Source organism: Lissotriton vulgaris, chromosome 3_2 (assembly GCF_964263255.1).
Source record: "Lissotriton vulgaris chromosome 3_2, aLisVul1.2, whole genome shotgun sequence".
Classification (NCBI taxonomy): domain Eukaryota; kingdom Metazoa; phylum Chordata; class Amphibia; order Caudata; family Salamandridae; genus Lissotriton; species Lissotriton vulgaris.
In genome coordinates, this window is record NC_141690.1 from 48,729,986 (window position 1) to 48,753,117 (window position 23,132).

The window sequence follows — 23,132 nt, forward strand, 5'->3', positions numbered from 1 at the left end:
AGCCCCTTGTAGAGTGTACTATGTTTGCCCAGGGCCTACAATTCAATGTCTCTAGTGGGCCTGCAGCACTCATTGTGCCACCCATACAAGTAGCCCTTTAAAAATGTCTGTGGCCTGCCACTCCATAACCTATATGTGCTGTTTTACTGCCATTTCAACTTGCCATTTAAAACCCTTCACCAATCCTGAAACTCCCCTTTTATTATACATAAGGGTTCCTTAAGTTAGGCCCCAGGTATCCTATAGAGCAAGGTGCTGTGCTAGTAAAATGTAGGGCATTTTATTTTAAGTTGTGCATGTCCTGGTATTGAAAAAAAAAACAATGTATTTTTCACTACTGCGAGGCATTGTGAAGCCTACTCCTCTCATAGATTAAAATAGGGAATTCCTTGTCACACTTTTAAGCTGCAATTACTGATTTGAAATTAGTAGCTTTGTCATGTTTTATATCTTTGACATATCATATTAATGATACATCCTCTTTACTGGTAAAGTGTGATTTTACATTACTAATTTAGAAATGGCACTTTTATAAAGAGGGCATTTCTCTGCTCTTAAATCTTGGTGTGCTGGAAGCCTGTCTCCAATACACGTCAGGGTTGGGTGATGGATTGACTTTGTGCATTCCCCCTAGGCAGTCTGGAAAGAAAGGATCTCTATACACTTCAAAGACCCTTCTTTGAAGTCACACCCACTTCAAAGGCCCAACTGAATATAAGCATTGGGTACCTGACCCAACCAAATCGGAAACTTCTGGGCCTGTAATATACTTCTGTCAGAAGAACTGCTGTGCTGGCGCTAGGACTGTCACTCTGCTGGACTGCTGCTCTACAGGAACCGCATTTATGCTGTGGTGCCCTGCTGCCTGCTGCCCTCTGACTCTGCTGAGGAAAAGCTGGACAATGCTTGAACACAGAGTGATCTCTAAGGGCTTGTTGGATTGCCTCCGGTTTTCTGAGACTCATGGATACCAAAGTCTCATCATCTGTTCCTGTGCCTCATCTATTGGAAGAGGACACAGGTGCTTGCTCCAGTAAAACCAATGCATCTCTTGTCTACTTATAGCAGAACTGCCACATCAATACTGCGGCGGGAGCAGAATCAGTGCATCGCACTTTGAACCAGTGCATTGTTTTAAAGAAAAGACACATCGAAACCAACGCATCACCTCCGCTGCAATGTGGGAAGATCGACGATTCCCCTCAACTGCATGGAGAATACGGCACATCGTCTACGGAACCAATGCCTCTTGACTCTTCGCATCCTCAATGGAACTGATGCATCGCCGCCACTGTGTGAAAAAAATAGGCCCATCACCTCGACTGTGATATAGACGCTGAAGCATCGCTCCTCAGCACACTGCATCTTTCTGTTGCAACGAGGATCAAGGTACTGTGTTCACTGGGCTTGTGTAGCATCTGTATAGGGCCCGCGCTCCATCGCGGTCGACCTAAACTCTTAACTTTGCCCCTAGTCCAGGGCGACCAGCACCCCATTGGTGCTTATTGCTTCTCTACGGTACAAAAGGGGGTGGTGATGGACGGAGCATCTGAATCAATCAAACACTCACACCCAGTCAAAAGATCTGGGTTTAATCCATCACCGTTCTTTAGCCCACTCTGCCACCCCAGTTCAGACATGAACTGAGTTATGTTGGACTTGGAGTTAGAATAGTAAAATAATATGCTTTAATGTCCAGCACTTTCCCTGAGTTGATTGATTTGGAGTTACAATAGTAAACTATTATGGTTTACTGTCCAGCACTTTCCGTGAGTTATGTTGGATTCGGAGTTAGAATAGTAAATTATTATGGTTTAATGTCCAGCACTTTCCCTGAGTTATGTTGGTCTTGGAGTTGAAATAATAAATTATTATGGTTTATTGTCCAGAACTTTCCCTGCCACACTTATGGCGGCCAAAAGCGGTACAAAAGGGGGTGGTGATGGACGGAGCATCTGAACCAATCAAACACTCACACCCAGTCAAAAAATCTGGGTTTGACCCATCGCCGTTCTTCAGCCCACTCTGACACCCCAGTTCAGACATGGCTATATGCAAATCAGTCTGACCCTGTGCCTCATGGGAACAGTCCAGCCCGAACTTCCAAGCCATGTCTTCCCTGGACTGGAAACAAGCTTCCGAGGACCGATTTCTGGCATTCCAGCCGTCTTCAGCCCAGCTTGCTTGAATCCAGTGGCAAAGTGAGCAAGAGACTCACGTCTGAGCATACCCTGCCACACTTATGGTGGCCAAAAGCGGTACAAAAGGGGGTGGTGATGGATAAAACCCAGATCTTTTGACTGGGTGTGAGTGTTTAATTGGTTCAGATGCCCCGTCCATCACCAGGGTATGCTCAGACGTGAGTCCCTTTCTCACTTTGCCACTGGATTCAAGCAAGCCGTGCTGAAGACTCAATTCAGGGAAAGTGCTGGACATTAAATCATGATATTTTACTATTCTAACTCCAAGTCCAACATAACTCAGGGAAAATGCTGGACAGTAACCCATGATAATTTACTATTCTAACTCCAGATCCAACATAACTCAGGGAAAGTGCTGGACAGTAAACCATAATAATTTACTATTCTAACTCTAAAACCAATATAACTCTGGGAAAGTGTTGGACATTAAACTATATTAATTTACTATTCTAACTCCAAAACCAATATAACTCAGGGAAAGTGCTGGACAGTAAACCATAATAATTTACTATTCTAACTCCAAGACCAACATAACTCAGGGAAAGTTCTAGACATCAAACCATAATCAATTTTAATTTTTAAAAATCACAATTAAAATGTCAACATTTAACATTTTTTTTATTCTAATAAATTAAATTTCAATAAATTGTTACACAACATTTTAAAATTCTAATTTCAAATTTTATTTTTCGAAAAGTAAATTTTTAAAAATGTCTATACATTTTAACAGAACATTTTTTAATTGATACCCACCCTTATCCCCTATAAATACAACAACCCGCTGCCAAAAATATATAAAATATTTAATAATATAATTTTATCAAATATTACATTTCTAATTTCAAATACAATTTTTAGAAAAGTACATTTTTTTACTTCTAATTTTCATAATGTCTAGAAATTTTAACAGAACATTTATAAATTACTACCCACTCTTATCCCCTATAAATACAAGAACCCGCTCCTAAAATATATACACATTTTAATAATATATAACATAATTTCATTAAATAAAAAATTCTAATATCAAAATTAAAATTTCAAAATGTAATTTTTTTTACTCCTAATTTTTTTAATCTCTATACATTTTAACACAACATTTTTAAATTACTACCCACCCTTATCCCCTATAAACCCAATAACCTGCTCCTAAAATATTTACAAATGTAATAATATATAACATGATTTAAATAAATAAGAAATTTCTAATTTAAAATTTAAGATTTCGAATTTTTTTTATTATTTCCTTCTAATTTTATGCACACAACTTTTTTAAATTACTACCCACCCTTATCCCCTATAAACCCAACAACCCGCTCCTAAAATATTTGCTAATATTCACAATTAATACAAAATTTACATTTATATTTTTAAATTACTACCCACCCTTATCCCCTATAAAATAAACATCCCGCTCCTAAAAATTTAACTAAAAATAAAAAAAGTAATTAGAAAATAACATTTATTATTCACATAAAAACATAAAAAATATGTATCCATTAAAAACATAATATCGATATAAATTACATCAATATTTATTTGAGCTATATTTACTACATATTTCACAATGTTGATATTTCTGCACTACTAAAAAAACAATATTTCCTGCATCGATATTTAACACAGACGACATTCTTACCTCGATATTTCTTCTTCTCAATATTTTCGCATCGATATTCTTGCTATACACCGTCTAATATATCCTTTGACATTTGCAATAGTAACTTTATTATTGTGATGTTAAATGGCAGGGGTATGAGAAAGTGTGTCTTTTGGTGTGGTCACCACCGCTTTTTGTGGACTGATTCTGCATGTTTCTTAACTGTATGCATGGATTACTACTGTTCAGTGATCAGTGCATGTGCTACGACACATAAAACACAGTAACATTGGGTGATCACATTTTTACTTTTAAATGAGGCTATAGAATATGGTGTGAGAAAATATCCAAATGGCTTAGAAAGTTGTATGGCACCTGTGGAATGCAGCACCTATTGTACCATTCACTAGACTAACAAGGATAACAGGGCTTCAGCCAGACATGTATAGCTGGCCTCCTCCAGTGTTATAACCTGCAGGCAACCCTTTCGATCAGAGTGAAACCCTACTTTCAAACAAGTTACCCATAAGTAGGCCTTGCAGCCCACAAAGTTGGGTGCCTGTTATCTAAAAACTTAAGACTGGTCTGCTCTTTTGTCATCTGGGTTACACCATGCTGAAACAGGGGAGCCTGAATAATTTCACTGTAAGATAATGAGGAAGTGCTGCCAAAAGAGGTGGAGGTGCTATTAGAAAATAGGATTTGGTGGTAAAATGTCTCTAGTCATTAGCTAGTGCACCGGATAATCCTGGCACCAAAATACATGCTCAGTAAATTTTTGGACCTGGGAATATTCCCTCTAAAGTAAACAGTCCTGCTGGAAGGTGGCTCCTAACTTCTCACATCTGCTGGAAGAGGAGGAGTTACTAAAGGACTCAAGGACTCTTAACTCTTGCTATGAACTAAGGAATAGAAGTGCTCTCAAAGTGTCAAGTGGATGGCTTTCTATATGCATGTTTCACAAAACGCAGAAGCACTCCTTACCCTAAGCAGGCCCAGCTCAACACTGGGGACTGGAACCTAAAGGACACCTGACTAGAGTGAGACTGCATATTTATAATCTTAAACTGAGGAACTGAGACCTTCTAACTGACCAAGAGGAACATTTACAGAACTTTTAAAAGTTGGAATTTATTAATTGTTTCCACTACCAGAGGACAGGTACAAGGTGCTCAGGAAGATTGCACCCAAGGCAGATAATAAATCCCTGTTCATTCAGTTCAAAATGTATTGCTGCTCTGAAAAGTGGGTCTACGAGACCTTGCAGCAACAGTATTCAGCCTTGTGGACCCCTGTCCAGCTAAAGCTTCCAACATTGTCACACTGGAGGATTTACACTTCCCAAGAAGTGGCAATGTCTGAGGGTAAAACCTTGCAATGGGGCAAGGCACCACATTTGTCCCACTGAGGAAGCACGTTCAGTGCCCACAGCGTCCAGATTTGCCTCTCTCTGCCCTTTCGAACCAATAACCAACAGCTTCAGAAGGACTTTGATGACAACATATCCGACTTCAATTAATCCTTGCTGAATACTCACAGGTCTCAGACTTGGACCATCTCTCACTGGATGATTTCAATTTCCATTAGAGATATAAAGTTAGAAGGTAAAATCTTTGACTGGGTCCCCAACTAGGTTTACACGACTTCTGCCCGGGGTCAAACTGAAATTGTGCCTATGTCCCATCAACCACAAATAGTGACTTTAGCTTTTAACTTTGCTTTTTCTCTGCACAATTTGTCCCAAATATTTTAAGCTTCCTATGTGTTTTTGACACTACATTACAAAGATGCCCCCATACATGTGCATAAATGTGAAACCTCCATCTTGTATTAGAATTAAAAAAAATAAGAAACTTCATTACAAGATGGTTACTGATCATACAAGTTAATTCATGCTGACCATCGTGTCATAGAAGTTTTGTTGTTTTAATACTCCATTACAAGATGGTCACTACATCCTTGTGAGACTGCACTGATGCATATCGGGGAAAAAAACATTGGCAGAGCTAATAGGTCGACTCCTACTAACAAAGGGGAGACCTGTTGGCTTTCCCAATACTTGTTTTAGACTGTATTGTGATGCAGTGTATTTTATCAACCTTCTAACTCTCTTATAACTCTAACTCTAACTCTCTGCCCTACTTCATTTACTATGATTTAGAAAAGGGGTGGTGATGAACAGAGAGTCTGAGTTAAACAGACCACTCTTACCCAGTCCAAAGATCAGGGCTTGATCCATCACCGTTATTTATCTCACTGCCCCATCCCAGCTCAGAACCTGGCTATATGCAAATCAGTCTGTCCCTGGCCCGGGAGCTTGTTTCCTTCCCAGTGTAAGAATTGGCTTTTGTAGTTTGGTTTGCCCTGTTCCCATCATGCACTGGGACAGGAACAGACTAATTTGCATACAGCCAGGTTCTGAAACTGGGATGGTGCAGTGAGCTAAAAAACGGTGTTGGATCTAGCCCTGATCTCTTGACTGGGTGAGAGCTTTCTGCTTAATTCAGAGACTATGTCCCTCACCACCCCTTGTTGTAAATATTTTTGTCCACCCTAAGCGTGGAAGGGTATTCTCAGATGTGAGACCCTTGCTCATTGCACCATCAGGATTCAAGCAAACCGGGCCGAAGACGGCTGTAATGCCAGAAACCGGTCCCCGGGAGCTTGTTTCCTTCCCAGTGTAAGAATTGGCTTTTGTAGTTTGGTTTGCCCTGTTCCCATCATGCACTGGGACAGGAACAGACTAATTTGCATACAGCCAGGTTCTGAAACTGGGATGGTGCAGTGAGCTAAAAAACGGTGTTGGATCTAGCCCTGATCTCTTGACTGGGTGAGAGCTTTCTGCTTAATTCAGAGACTCTGTCCCTCACCACCCCTTGTTGTAAATATTTTTGTCCACCCTAAGCGTGGAAGGGTATTCTCAGATGTGAGACCCTTGCTCATTGCACCATCAGGATTCAAGCAAACCGGGCCGAAGACGGCTGTAATGCCAGAAACCGGTCCCCGGGAGCTTGTTTCCTTCCCAGTGTAAGAATTGGCTTTTGTAGTTTGGTTTGCCCTGTTCCCATCATGCACTGGGACAGGAACAGACTAATTTGCATACAGCCAGGTTCTGAAACTGGGATGGTGCAGTGAGCTAAAAAACGGTGTTGGATCTAGCCCTGATCTCTTGACTGGGTGAGAGCTTTCTGCTTAATTCAGAGACTCTGTCCCTCACCACCCCTTGTTGTAAATATTTTTGTCCACCCTAAGCGTGGAAGGGTATTCTCAGATGTGAGACCCTTGCTCATTGCACCATCAGGATTCAAGCAAACCGGGCCGAAGACGGCTGTAATGCCAGAAACCGGTCCCCGGGAGCTTGTTTCCTTCCCAGTGTAAGAATTGGCTTTTGTAGTTTGGTTTGCCCTGTTCCCATCATGCACTGGGACAGGAACAGACTAATTTGCATACAGCCAGGTTCTGAAACTGGGATGGTGCAGTGAGCTAAAAAACGGTGTTGGATCTAGCCCTGATCTCTTGACTGGGTGAGAGCTTTCTGCTTAATTCAGAGACTCTGTCCCTCACCACCCCTTGTTGTAAATACTACTTCATTTACTACTCACTCTTGGCCTCTTTTAACTCTCCCCCACTTCTCTTGGCCCAGTTCCAAATGAGTTCTGCCCCTGTGCTTGTTGACAGTTTTTAACATCTGGAATTTGATACGGGGTAATTATGTTTTTCACCCTTTTGGTCACCTTGAATATTCTCTATTATGACTTATTTTCAAAACTTACAATTCTCCTGATCTTTCTCATCTATTTTTCCGGCCGATTACGATGGTGGGAGGTCCGCCACCGCTGGGCCGGGGGTGAGGACCGCTGGCGCAGCGGTGGCGGACTTCCCACCATCACCCTTAAAATTCCCACCGCAAAATTAGGATGGTGGTGGGAATGCGAATAGTACCGCGGTAGACGGAAAAACCGTCCACCATGGTCCCGCAAGGCGGTTCTTTTCTGCCCGCCTTGCGGGGCCCGGTATCATGGGGCAATGGAGGCTGTGCCGTGCAGGCACCGCCGTGGGCATTATGATGCCTGTCTTTTGCGGCTGAGATCCCGCTACAAAAAGACAGGCAGAAAATCTTTTTGCTTCATAATGCTTATTGAATACATTATGTAGAACATTGTTGTTGCTGTCTACAGAGTGTCACTTTTACCCATATGATTATTCCTTAGGTCTGCACCAAATAGTCATTTCAAGAATTATGCATTCATGTTTGATATCACATTTGTTTTACGAAAGACATTTTTGAATCAAGCACTCAGAAGTAGCAAAGAGCTAGCAGAGTTAAGTGTGTATTTCATGTGCAAAACAATTTGTTATACACCTGTTGGTGAGGGGCCTCTCTGAGGAAGAATTTCAACATTTTATGAAGCTGATCATCTCAATTTTCATCACCTGGTTAAGAAGTTATGCAAGCTACGGTTCACCCAGTATTCAGTATTTATGATTACACCTGCATAATATAGTTGCAAAATAAAGGGGCCTCCTGATACTGATGAGAAGTACACCTAGACAGGGAAAACACAATAATGTAAATACTCTACTTGTTTTCATATGCAAGGAAAGAGCCAACAACAAAAAAGGACATACATACAAACATATAAACAATTTCTCAAACATGTGTAACATTTCAAACATACAGATAGTCGCTATTGCTAGTGACGTACACTTTTTATGTGAATTTCATATTAGTGGTATCTAAACCCCTTCCCAGAGAAAAAGAATAGTTAATGTCCCTGAATGGAAGATGGATAAAAATGAACTCCAGAATGATTATTCTGTAGAAGAAATACAGAATAATCATTCTGGAGATCATTTTGTATCCATCTTCCATAAGAAAACAATGTGAGATATCATGTCCTAGCTTAATCATCGGTCTTTGCCATAATATGAAATCATTGTATTGATGAACAATAGTGACACTTGTAATTATCTTTACATGTATGTGATATATATGTATATATTTCCTACGGAGCACTACAGTCTGAGGTGGAATTCCTGATGAATACAGTGTTTCTGTCGAAATGCGCGTAGGGTCAGTTTTGAAACCACCTAAAAGAGCAAATCATTCATCAAGATGTTGCTACTGTATTTTTTCATCACATCCTAAACAAATTCAATCTAACCTGATAAAATAACCATATATACATATCAATATGAGTATGTGTATGTAGTATGTGTGTGGTTGTGAATGAATGTGATCAGTATGTTGTGTACAATGTTTAGTCTCTGTAGGAATTTTTCAGAATTTTTTCTGTTTCTAATATATCAAAAAAAAACTAAAAGATAATTTATAAATAAATCTTGTTATATTTTCCTAGCTCTTTAGTGTCAATATTGTTTTGTTCTTTTCCTCATAATGGTTTGATGGATTTAATGATCTGAAGTAGCCCTAGAGTATTTACATTATTATACGCCTGCGTAATATAACATGGCCCTATTTAATTATTTTTATTTTTTAATCCGTTTTCAGATATCACCTCCTTATAAGTGATCATGGATACTCATGCGCTACAAAAAACAGAAATTGTGGTGAGTTTCTTATGGCTAGCGTTGTTACAAGAAATAATTATAACTACATGGCATTAGTATGTAATTCAATTATTAGGAATTACAGAAGGGCTTGTCCAGTGAGTAAACAATCTTTTTTAGTGACAATTCAGTATTCGTCCTTTATAGCTGCTGTCTCTAAAACGGCACGGTTTCGCATCTTAAGTTCTTTCAACAGAGCCCGTGATCAATCCTTAAATGTAAATCTCTTATTGACAAGTTTGCACTGCTTTGTTGTTTTCTATTGAATGACGATTCAATGATCGCTCGTCCCGAAGGATGCATTTCACATTTTTAAGCACTTTACTTGACCAATGGGACACACTGTGCCAGAAGAATTGAATCCAAGAACAATATTTCTCGAACACAGCCTTAGTCAGCACAAAGAGTCTCCTAGACTTCTCTGGGTATGGCATAATACTTGCTGAGGCGTTCCAGTATTCCATCTAGGGGGTTTAAAGTTAAAAGACAGCTTTACTAATACTGCTCTGTCTCAACGAAACCGTAACGTTGTTAAAAAATGGCTGAAATGCATGGGTCACCTTTAGACTATTATGCAAATTAAGCTGAGTCGTTCCTTGTAGTATTATTAACCCGCCTTTGTTCACTGAAACCGGGTTATGCAGACTCCTTAAGGGGCCATTGTTGTGCATATCTTTGCATTTAAATTAGGGCTTTATCTTGTTGTAAAAAACATGATACAAATTCGTATATTTTAATTATAAGCAATACTGGAGAAACTCGATAAAAAATATGCGGTTGTGCAGAGTTCAAAACGGTCGGCATTACCTTCAAGATTCACAATAGGGGCTTCGATGCATGCCGCTCGTTCACTGCCTTTTGAGAGTGCCGCCACGGTAAAAAAAAAACACACAGCAAAAGCAGCATTAGCTCAATACTGTTTACAATCTGTCTGCTAAAATGTGAAAGAACATTCCCAATACATTCTCCATAACCCTTACTGGGTTCATTGTTATCGTCCTTTAAATTTTCTGTAAACAGCTTCCCACACTGTGCACTTGCGTCAGTTCCTGGCGATGCCGTTTCTATTCTGACAGTCTCATTAGTTACAGAATCTCAGTGCACACTACTAACAATAGCCAAGCATGAAGTCCCGAATAAACAAGCAATCATGTGCTCAAATACGGTGCAAGTAGGTCGAATTGGTTAAAACAACAGCTCAAAAAATATTGCATTACAGGACTGATATTAATAAAATGATAATTTTACTATTCAGAATAGATATGTGGTGCTAGCACTATTCAGTGAGTGTTTTGGCTTTAATTAGTACAGCTAAATATATTATTTCCAAGTTACATGTGTGCCATATGTTGTTTTTTTTTGCTTAGCTAAACATATCTGGCTAATTTCAGAGGTTTTGCAGGTTTGAGCATATATATAGCTTATTGTGGAAGCTTTATAATCCACATGGCTAAATGGAAAAATTGCAAATGGTATAAAAATATATCCTCAATCCTGTAATGGCAATATAAGACAATATCACCGTACCCATTGTATATTTTTATATTATATGATTTATTCATTGACTTTTGTACATTTTACTAGGATTTAAGCACCAAACTTCTCTCAAGTTTAAAAAAAGTCCGGTGGATAGCAGCTATCAATTTTGACCGCTGTCCCCCAAAATACAAATCTATTTTTGTTTTCTGAAAACAAACAAACAAACTTCCATAGTCACAGTTTAATATTGAAAACAAAAAAACAAATGATCCCCGTACCCAGGGAACATTTTCCCTGTGAGTGGGGGATCATATGGCCGGGATGCCTGTCACCCCCTCCCAACACGATCCCCAAGGATGGGAAGACGGACACAGTTCTTGAACTTTTGGAAGGCGGGAGGGAGTTACCCTCCCGGCCGTATTTATTAAAATATGAAACAAAATGAAAACATTAAAATAACAGTTTCATATCATGTACAATTTTTCATTTATGACATTACGATGCAGACACGCGTATTGGCTAACCTTAACAAATCTCTAATACAAAGGTTCTCCTAGCCGAGTCTAGACATCCTGCAAATGCATACTTTCCAAATAAAAATTGTACATCCTAACATTACGGGCCAACGGCAAGGTCGTAACCGGTGTCAGATCCCTAATACCAGAACTCCCCCCTCACTTGTGAGGGGCGGGCGCACAGAGGACTGTACCTCTGTGCCAACTTCCAATTTCCCTTGTCTTAGCGGGGGCCCCTTATTTAACTCGACGCCATCTTAGTGGTCGTCCGAGGACTCGTGTGAGGTGTCTAGAAGGTAGCGTAGACCCCCCTCCCACCCCACACTGCTTACCACATCCGCCGTCGCGGATGTCCTGGCCCCGGGAAATTCGTAGGAGGGGCACGTAGCCGCCTCCTCCCCTGGAGGGGCCTATGACCGCCTTCCCTTTAGGCGACCCCATACTTAGAGGGTGCCGCCTCCCCGTGTGAGGGGCCAATGGCCGCCTCCCCCCGGGCGCTCCCATCCATAATGGGTGGCACCCCCCTTCTAGGGATCTTGAAATTACTGCTCACCGATCATGACCTTACCGCCCGACCAAATAAATACGACGTTTTGAACCTAATGAAGAGCGGAAAAGCGGTTAAACTGGACATTAGCAATATAAACCTTCATTTACACATGTAACACATCTTTAAACTAGACTGTGATACTCCGCTTAATTTGAGTGAGAAAACATGCTATGAAACAAATCATTTTATTGCCTTAAAAACGATCCAAACTTTATTACACATAAAACCCTGGAAAAAAGAGATATTATCACCGCAAATCAACTTAATTGCAATACTAATCGTTGCCATAAGGGGCTGGTGGGTGGGTCAAAATTGGCTCCTTGTTCCGTCGAGGGCTCACGTGCAACGAGGAGGTGCAGCTTCCAAGCACAGGAACAAGAGGATGCTTCTTTGGATTGTTGCTCCTTTTATTCTTCTTCGGGAGGGCGTGTACCCTCCTCCGGTCTGCCTACAGGGCATGGCCAACGGTGTAGGTGTCTAGGACAACCCCTCTTGGGCGGGAAAAAGGCGCGCCCCGGCTACGCCACTTCGGGCATACCAGCCGAGACACGCCTCCCGCCCAAAATGGTTTCCCGGGGGGATCCGGGCCCCCTAACATACGTTCGGGGGGACCGAGTGGTCGCCCCTTTCCATATGGCCGGGATGCCTGTCACCCCCTCCCAACACGATCCCCAAGGATGGGAAGACGGACACAGTTCTTGAACTTTTGGAAGGCGGGAGGGAGTTACCCTCCCGGCCGTATTTATTAAAATATGAAACAAAATTAAAACATTAAAATAACAGTTTCATATCATGTACAATTTTTCATTTATGACATTACGATGCAGACACGCGTATTGGCTAACCTTAACAAATCTCTAATACAAAAGTTCTCCTAGCCGAGTCTAGACATCCTGCAAATGCATACTTTCCAAATAAAAATTGTACATCCTAACATTACGGGACAACGGCAAGGTCGTAACCGGTGTCAGATCCCTAATACCAGAACTCCCCCCTCACTTGTGAGGGGCGGGCACACAGAGGACTGTACCTCTGTGCCAACTTCCAATTTCCCTTGTCTTAGCGGGGGCCCCGTATTTAACTCGACGCCATCTTAGTGGTCGTCCGAGGACTCGTGTGAGGTGTCTAGAAGGTAGCGTAGACCCCCCTCCACCCCACACTGCTTACCACATCCCCTGTCGCGGATGTCCTGGCCCCGGGAAATTCGTAGGAGGGGCACGTAGCCGCCTCCTCCCCTGGGAGGGGCCTATGACCGCCTTCCCTTTAGGCGACCCCATACTTAGAGGGTGCCGCATCCCCGTGTGAGGGGCAAATGGCCGCCTCCCCCCGGGCGCTCCCATCCATAATGGGTGGCGCCCCCCTTCTAGGGATCTTGAAATTACTGCTCACCGATCATGACCTTACCGCCACAGGCCGGATAGTTGACCGGCTATCCGGACCCCCCACAACTCCTACCAAAGGTCATGGATTCACAAACCCCTTAACCATGCTATGAAGTCTCCTATGAGTAAGACATTCCCCTCCCGGGACAAATGGACCCCATCTTCGAGATACATGTGGTCCCCCCGAATACATCCATGTGGAATACAATGCAACTGTCCTGAGCGAAACAACCTACTAAGTTTGTTATTGACTTTCTTTACTGAATGATTCAAAGCTGTCACAGAGAGGGCCCCCCGCCACACCTTCCTGGGAATCATGTGTGACCATGCTATCGTGCATCCTGGGACCCTTCTCGCCAACCAACTAACAGTGGATAGAATTCGCTCGAGTAGTACTCATCGACCAACGGTCACCAAATCATTGCCTCCCAGGTGTACTATGATTACAGACGGCGGTGACCTCGTCCTCCCTAACAGTCCCTCAATAAAACATTGAAATTGGTCAATACAGAGCCCGCCCCTTCCGTGGAAGGTCACCCTGCACCCGTATTCCCCAGCCACGTGAATCATGTCACCTGCTTTGAATACGTCCCCGGCACGCCTCACGTATGAGTGGCCAACGACCCACACCACTCTTCCCTCAGCCGGTGATCTTTGACCGCTGGTCCCCAGGTGTCGGGTCAACTGCACAGTCCGCCCCGCATAGCCTGCTCGCGAAACTGTAAACCAAACAGAAGACAAGAAGCGTGAGTGCATGACATTGGCTTCACAACATGTGCAACCGCACATACCTTTTATAACAGTTCGAGGACCAACGTCCCAATTGTTTCACCTTTTCAACACTCAGACCCCTGGCTGTAGCCTCTGTAGCAGCCCCTATCCAAAAGGAATGGGTCCCAATATCGCTCGGGTCCAGGCCAGCTGCCGCGATTGCCATTGTTAGCACCCGCTGAAACTGAAAGCTAGTCAGTGGGGTGGCGTCGGTGTGTCTCAGCAAGCTTCCCCCCCATGATACCGCCCTTTGCGCTAAATATTCCTCAACGCATTTCACTGGGCACATGGGGGACCCTCGAATGCGCTGGACAACAATACTGTCCCCGACAGCTCCCTGATCGGTTTTGGACCTGGCTATCGTGACTACCATTGAATCACCCTTTATCAGAATGTGCTCTCGACACAGACCTCCCCCCATATCCTGCTTATTCTTTGCCACCAGCTCGCTCACCCGCATAGCCCCATGGAACGCTAATGCGAAAGCGGCCCGGAACAGCACTGCCTCTGACTGGGATGAACATGTCGCAAGGAGTACGGACATTAACAGGGACAACCTTTCTAGCCCAATCGGGCGCCTCTCGTCCATTCTATGACCCTCGAGGCGTTGCCACCCACGCAGTGCCTTCTTTACCAGAAAGGACGACGTGGGGTCCTTGATGCCATGCGCCTGCGCCATGAATGCAATGGCGGCCCGGTGCCTATTGGCCGTTGCCGCTGATCGTCCTGCCTGGTGGAGTGACACAAGAAACTTCAGGACATACTCCTCCTGCCCCAAATGATCCCCTCTTGCTGGACCCAAAAATGACCAATAGGAACGAAATGCCCCTTCGTATGCCTTCCTTGTCCTGGGGGCTAGACTTGCTCCCACGAGGTCCTGTAATCCGGCGCACCGAGTAACCAGAGAGCTTCGGGAAATGGTGCCGCCACCAAGTCCGCGGAAGGTAGGTAACCCCTGAAGGCCCGCATGTGGGAACGAGAGAGTGCATTAGCCGCCTGGTTCAGTACACACGGCACGTGTCTTGCCCTAAACTGGACGTTCAGTCTCATACACAGCAGTACAATTTCTTTCAGTAATCTCAATATCCACTTGCAGCGTGCTACCTGATTATTTATACATTCGACCACGGTCATGTTGTCGGACCAAAACACCACTGTGCGATCACGAAACTCATCTGGCCATGCTTTCAAGGCCACAAAAATGGGGAACAGCTCACGAAACCCAATGTTACCTGTGAGCCCACTGTCGTGCCACCACGTCGGCCATGTTTGTGCCGACCATCGATTACCGAAGATGGCGCCAAATCCCACACTCCCCGCCGAGTCGGTCCATGAACCCAGCTCCTCAGAGGAAGCTGGTGGCTTGCTCCACACAACTCGACCGTTGAAGTCCGCCAGAAATGCCAACCATATGCGCATATCCTGGCGAACCTCTGCAGACAGTCTTGTGCGGTGGTGCCCTTCCTTGAGACCGACCATGGCTTGTGCAATAGAGCGGGAAAAGGGGCGAGCCATTGGTATCACTCTAAGGGCAAAGTTAAGCTGTCCCACAGTTTGCTGTAACTGATGGAGAGTTACTTTCACTTTGCTAATGCATAGTTCTACGGAGGCCCTGAACTTCACCACTTTTTCCTTGGGCAGACGGAAGCATCCCTTCACAGAATCGAGCTCAATTCCAAGAAACTCGAGTGAAGTCGATGGCCCCACCGTCTTCCCTGGTGCCAATGGCACACCAAACTGCTTCATGAGCGTGCAAAATTCACGTAAAGCCTGTGCACATTCCGTGTCACCGGCTGGCCCTAAGAATAAAAATCGTCTAGGTAGTGCATAACCTGGGCATAGCCCGTGGCCCTGGTGAAGGCCCATTGCAAAAAACAACTGAATTTCTCAAAATAAGCACAGGAGATGGAGCAACCCATTGGCATACATCTATCCATGTAATAGCGTCCTTGAAAAACAAAACCTAACAGACGCTGATCCTGTGGGTGTACCGGGAGCAACCGGAACGCTGACTCAATATCCGATTTAGCCATCAGCGCTCCAGGCCCCAGGCGATTCAACATGGCGACGGCCTCATCGAAGGATGCGTACCGCACCGTACAGATTCCTGGATCAATCGCATCGTTTACCGAAAGACCCCTAGGAGCCGACAAGTTATGAATTAACCTAAACTCACCTGGGTCCTTCTTGGGAACTACACCCAGTGGTGAACAAACAAAATTATTGACTGGCGGGTGCCTATATGGGCCAGCAACCCGGCCACGGGCAACCTCTTTTGCAATCTTACTCTCCACCACCGCCGTATGCTGCTGAACCGACAGTTGGTTTTTACACCGTGATTCCCCCCGAAAATCCCCCGCCGGGATGTGGAAACCATACGAGAAGCCGTCTCGCAACACCCCAGCGGCGACATGATCAGGGTATTCATTCAGCCAGGGGATCATTGCCATGATGTCTACGGGGGTAGGTAGCGGTGCCCCTTGGTCGACATTAGACCTGTTTGGCCCCTCCCCTACCCCCTGTATCACCATTCTTGGCTCTGCACGAACTCTCTGGGGGTGAAGAGTATCCGCACCCCGCACACTCATGCCTGAACTTACATGTCCCTTGTGGCCTCGTGCACTTGCCTATGTTAAAGCTCCAACAGACCCCTTTCTTACCCCCGTTCCCACTACTCCTTGGTTGGTGGTCACTATTGGTGCCTGCTCGAAAGGGCGCCGCCGAATAATGGCGGGAGGGCTCCGACCCATTCCCGCCAAGCGAAGACGACTTCGTCGTGCCCGGCAGGAGCTGCTTCTGCCAAGAGATGGAGTCGAAACAATCCCACGTCAGAGATGAGTCGTGCTCCTTGGCCTTACGGAACTTACTATCATAACCCAACCATTGATTGCCTTCATATGTTTCATAGAAATCCATTATACGTGTCTGGTAGCAAGCCAATTCAGTCAACACCTCGGGCCTACGTTCCCCCATGATCGCAGTGAACATTGCAAATGCCTTGGCCCAATTAGAGATCGTCTCATCCACCCTGAATCCCGCCATTTTCGCACGCCATACGCTCGGGTGCAACAAATCCTTCTGACTCTTAACATGCTCTACCTCGTGGTGGTCAGTCAAGAGAGAAAACATATTCACATATTTATCAGCCCAAATCAATTCTTTCGTGGCCAGCGGCATATGTTGGACCACCCTTTCCCCTCTTGAGGGTAACGATCCCTCCCTTGCCATTGGCAACGGCTGCTTACCCGAATCGGTAGCTGGTCCTGCTGTTGTTCCAACGCCAGATGCCGGTCGTTCCGAGGGAACCTGAGGGGAAACAAGAGGGAGATTCGCCTTCGCAGCATCTCTCGATTGCCGCAACTGCTTCATTAGTAACCTGGCCTCTTCGGCCGTGTCCCCTGGCACCGTAGCACCCTCGGTATTTTTGCCGAGCCATGCGGCTAACTGGGCGGCCAACTCCGGAGGCATATCCCCCTCGTTAATGGGCGTAACTACAACAGGGATCGGTTGTCCCGCGTCCGGGATCGGAACTGGGGCCTCCACTGGACTAACCGGGCTTGCCGGGGGTGACTCGGGAACTGGGCCCCCCCCCCCTGCCGCCCTATTCCTGACCCTTTTACCTCTCCCAGCGGGGACTACTCCCGGCAATGCAGGTCCGATGACTTTCTTTGTTCATTGCCGCCATCTGTTTTTTCATGCTCGCCATATCCTTCATCAGCATGCAAAGCATCTGTTCAGTTCCAGCCTTCTTTCCGACCTTCTTGCCAGGCATCGTTGTCGGATATTCGAACCTTGCTGCTCGACGAGGTCCTGGATCCAAAGATTCGGAGTCGCTGAAAGAGAAGCACAAAAATTACAAGTTCTCAAAATTGGCTCCTTGTTCTGTCGAGGGCTCACGTGCAACGAGGAGGTGCAGCTTCTAAGCACAGGAACAAGAGGATGCTTGTTTGGATTGTTGCTCCTTTTATTCTTCTTCGGGAGGGCGTGTACCCTCCTCCGGTCTGCCTACAGGGCGTGGCCAACGGTGTAGGTGTCTAGGACAACCCCTCTTGGGCGGGAAAAAGGCGCGCCCCGGCTACGCCGCTTCGGGCATACCAGCCGAGACACCCCTCCCGCCCAAAATGGTTTCCCGGGGGGATCCGGGCCCCCTACCATACGTTCGGGGGGACCGAGTGGTCGCCCCTTTCCATTTGTTTTGTATGTCTCTTACCACTAGGTTCTACCTGGCAGTTGCAGACAGAAAAAAAGGACAGCACACCATCGCCCCTAATTAGGGCAGCCAATGTAATGCCCTTCACCCAATGAACCTAACAGCAAAGGGGAGCTCTGACAACAGAAAACCAACACTCCTCTCGCCCCTAAATAGGACACATGAACCATCATTTTCGCAGACATAGTACACTACTGTGTTTGCATAACCTGTCCACCAAACTATTAGTCCCATTTCATTTCATAAGCAGTTGCTGTCAATTTCAGAGGAAATTGCAGCGACCCATATACCAAGACAACAATGGATATTGTTTTTAGGGTACACCATTGTTTGCTTTAATTTAGCCTTCTGTGAGTCTTTTCGGAACAAATGCAAGTAGAGAGTGCCAGGTCAGTATGCTCGGGCACGCAGATAATTTCCAGATAGATCTCTAGGGATCTTAACTTTGGGGGATTGGATGATTACCCTGCCCTTGAGCAACATAACGATAGAGACCAACAGAAATAATACTGTTTCTAGTGAGTGCCAGAGCCACACGGGGCATGATCATCCAAGACAGTCTTCAGTTTAGGTCTCAAACCTGGTGAGGCAGCTCTTACGGTTACACTCAAAATAAGGGCACTATGGATAGGAACAAAGAAGCGGCGACCTTTTTGATAGCCTAGCAAGAGGCAAAACAGTGGTTAACTCTCTACCAAGTTGCAACCCACACCAGAAAAAAGAAGGATTTAAAGATAAATTAATCCTACTCGGGAAATTGAGAAAAATTAAAACGCTAATTGGTGGGATGGTGCAACATTGAGGCAATATCTCAAACATAACAGAATCTCTAGAGGACTGAGATTGCAGATACTCCCCACATATGATGACCTGGATGAGGACTTGCTGCTCATCTGGGAAAAAGAGCTAACATCAAATTCCTACAAACTGATTGAGATATTGATTGAAAATGCAGACCGTAGAGTGAGAAGTCTGCAGGTCGATATCACACAATTAGAATCAAAAATTTGAGAACTTGATCTAAAAGAAGCAACAGGAAAGAACTATGGGATCTTAAATGGGGTGATCAAAAAAACACCAAGAGGACATAACACAGAGAACAGCACACAAGCTAAAAAGGGAGTACATTGATTACAAGCAAGGGAGAACCTATACCTTTGCCCAAAAATATGACTATTTGGTAGAAAACAATAACAGAGATCAGGCAAAAAAATACCCAAAACATTACTCCTTTAAACTCAAGCTCTACCTCACTGAGCACCATACCCACTAGTGAGAGTGGAGCGTAATCAGTATCAGCAACAAATGTCAAGGATAATCATTTTTTGCAAGAGGTAAAAAGAATAAAAAGAGGGAACAGGTCCCAACCATAGTATCAGGAAAATATAACAAAAAGACGAGGAGGTGGAAGAGAGGAGGAGAAAGGGGAAGAAAAGAAAGGCATGAAACTGAGATCCTGGAACAAACAGAAATAGAGAATAGCCAGATCAAAGGTGTGGAGGCTATAAACCTTAGTGACAAAGAACTTACAAAATACTTCATTACCCTATTAGAAAAAGGTATGGGTTTCTGTTCCAAAGAATATGATTGATTTATTCAAATTCATAAGGAATCTCATACTAAAGCAATTTTTTGCAGACAATCCAAAGCCTAATAAATTAGTTAAACCATATCATACTGATGTTATTCCTGAATTGTCGACCATACAAGATATTAGTGATGCAGAATTACTTTTATCACTTATTGACGATGATCGTGATCACATGAGCATTGAGGAACTTCTATTGGATTATGACATAGACACTGACCTGACTATCTCAAGTGGGCTCAAAAGCAAATCAAGATGGATCCCTACACTACCAAGTGGTAACAATATAGAGATATTCGATAAACTAGTAGTGGGGGATTTGAACAGGCAATTTGACACAAACACAAACCGAGACACAGAGATAATGTGACTCTGAATAAACGTAGGGCTCTTGAAGATTTAAACAAGATTAAATATATTACCATCAAAGAGGCTAACAAGGGTGGCAACAGGTCCCAACCATAGTATCAGGAAAATATAACAAAAAGACGAGGAGGTGGAAGAGAGGAGGAGAAAGGGGAAGAAAAGAAAGGCATGAAACTGAGATCCTGGAACAAACAGAAATAGAGAATAGCCAGATCAAAGGTGTGGAGGCTATAAACCTTAGTGACAAAGAACTTACAAAAGACTTCATTACCCTATTAGAAAAAGGTATGGGTTTCTGTTCCAAAGAATATGATTGATTTATTCAAATTCATAAGGAATCTCATACTAAAGCAATTTTTTGCAGACAATCCAAAGCCTAATAAATTAGTTAAACCATATCATACTGATGTTATTCCTGAATTGTCGACCATACAAGATATTAGTGATGCAGAATTACTTTTATCACTTATTGACGATGATCGTGATCACATGAGCATTGAGGAACTTCTATTGGATTATGACATAGACACTGACCTGACTATCTCAAGTGGGCTCAAAAGCAAATCAAGATGGATCCCTACACTACCAAGTGGTAACAATATAGAGATATTCGATAAACTAGTAGTGGGGGATTTGAACAGGCAATTTGACACAAACACAAACCGAGACACAGAGATAATGTGACTCTGAATAAACGTAGGGCTCTTGAAGATTTAAACAAGATTAAATATATTACCATCAAAGAGGCTAACAAGGGTGGCAACATTGTGATTATGAACACACAAGAATACAACACAATAATTTTGTCACAATTGGGGACCAAACTTGTTATGAAATCACATCAGTTTGCTTGCTCTTTTAATTAGTACACATCTTGGAGAATGGTATACCCAGGGCCTGATTGAACAAGATGAATAATTTTATTTTAAGGTTGAAAAGCCCAGATTCAAATATCTACATACTGCCAAAAGTTCATAAAAATCAACAATTCCCACCAGGCAGACCTATAATCTCCCGCATTGGCGTACCTACTGAAAAATTGTCTCATTATGTGGATGCATTCCTACAACCAATGGTTAAAATCCTTCCTTCCTATAACAGGCATACAAAGCATATTCTCAGCATTCTTGCAGATGTGTTATGGGAAGATGGGTTGATCTTAGCCAGTTTAGATGCACGAGCATCAGAACCGTCCTGGGAATTCAAGCAGCCCGGAAATTTCTAAGTAAAAGAACAGCCAAACAATGGAAACAAGTGGAAATGTTGATCAACATGATGGAAATATTTCCTAAGAATAATGTGTTCCTATTTGAAACACAGTGATACAAACAGATACCAGGTGTTGCCACGGGCTCCAGGTTCTCTCCTTCTTATGCCAATCTCTTCCTGGGATGGTTTGTGGAGGAGTGGGTCTGTGGCCCAAAGGGAACCTAATGGAGTGAATCCATTATTTACTGGGGAAGATACGTAGATGACTGTATTATGATAAGGTCTGGCACAATGGACAACTTACGTTTATTTTGTGAATTCCTGAATTCCAAAAACAATGGTGTCCAATTTACATATAACTACAGCTCGAACAAATTGAATATCTAGATGTCACACTATACATTGAACAGAATCAGGTACATAGTAAGTTATACCACGAGTCAACTTACTGCAATGCGGTACTGCTTGCTAGCAGTGCGAATCCAAGACACCAAATAGAACCAATTCCTTATGGAGAACTAGACAGGGCCAGGAGAAACCGTAGTGATGACACAGACCTCAAAGCATGTATGGGCGGAATGAAACAACGCTTCCGAGTAAGGCGTTACAACACACATATTAGCAACACAGCGGAATGCACAACATCAAGAATCAACAGAGTAGATATTCTAAAAGACAAACATCATCAAGACAAGGCACCTTCCAGTCTGAGACTAATTACAGACTCAAACAAAATGTCAATAGCTCTCATAAATATTATAAAGAAACACTGGCAGATATTGTGCTTGGACAAGTCTCTGAGCGGCTACATTACTAACACGCCACGGGTAGAATACAGGAAAGGCAAGAGCATCACATCAATACCAAGCCCTAATTACCCAAAACACAAATCCAAAGAGAATTGGTTATCTCAAAGATGCATAGGATTGCACAAATGTGGCAATTGTAAAACATGTGATTTAGCAATGGACAATGTAAAACACTTTGAAAGTACCAATGGCAGCAAATATGAAATTAGAAAAATGGTCAATTGTAACAGCAAATATGTGGTATACATGCTAAAATGCAAATGTGATAAATTCTACATTGGTAGCACCATCAGGCCAACAAAATAAAGGATCAATGAACATGTAAGAGCCATCAAACACTGAGATATTAGATACCTCCGGCAATATATATAAATGAATGCACATCCGAGAGGGTATGCAAAACACTGACCTTCTGTGGTATAGACCAGATAGAAATTGATCCAAGAGGTGGCAACAAAGAACTGTACCTCAGATGCAGAGAGGCCACATGGATTATGAGGTAACAGGCTGTAGAATGTGGATTAAATATGGACCCTGAACTGCATTATTTTTTGAGTGACTAATAAGATACATTAATAATTTTGTTTATTGATCCAATGCTCAAAAATGTCCTGTTGAACGCTATCACTTTTTTCACTAGGGCATGCCTATACTACACTGTAAGAAAGATTAAAAAAATAATTTATATATATGTTCGGGCAATGGCCCATGACCTAATGCATATGTCAAAATGACCCATTACCTAGCTTCTACAAACAATTTTAACAATATATGGGCGATGACCATTTACCTAAAGTTTTTGTTTAAATGACACATGACCTAGCATGTATAAGCAAAAGTAACATTATATGAACAAGAGTAACAGCCTTCTATGATACCAA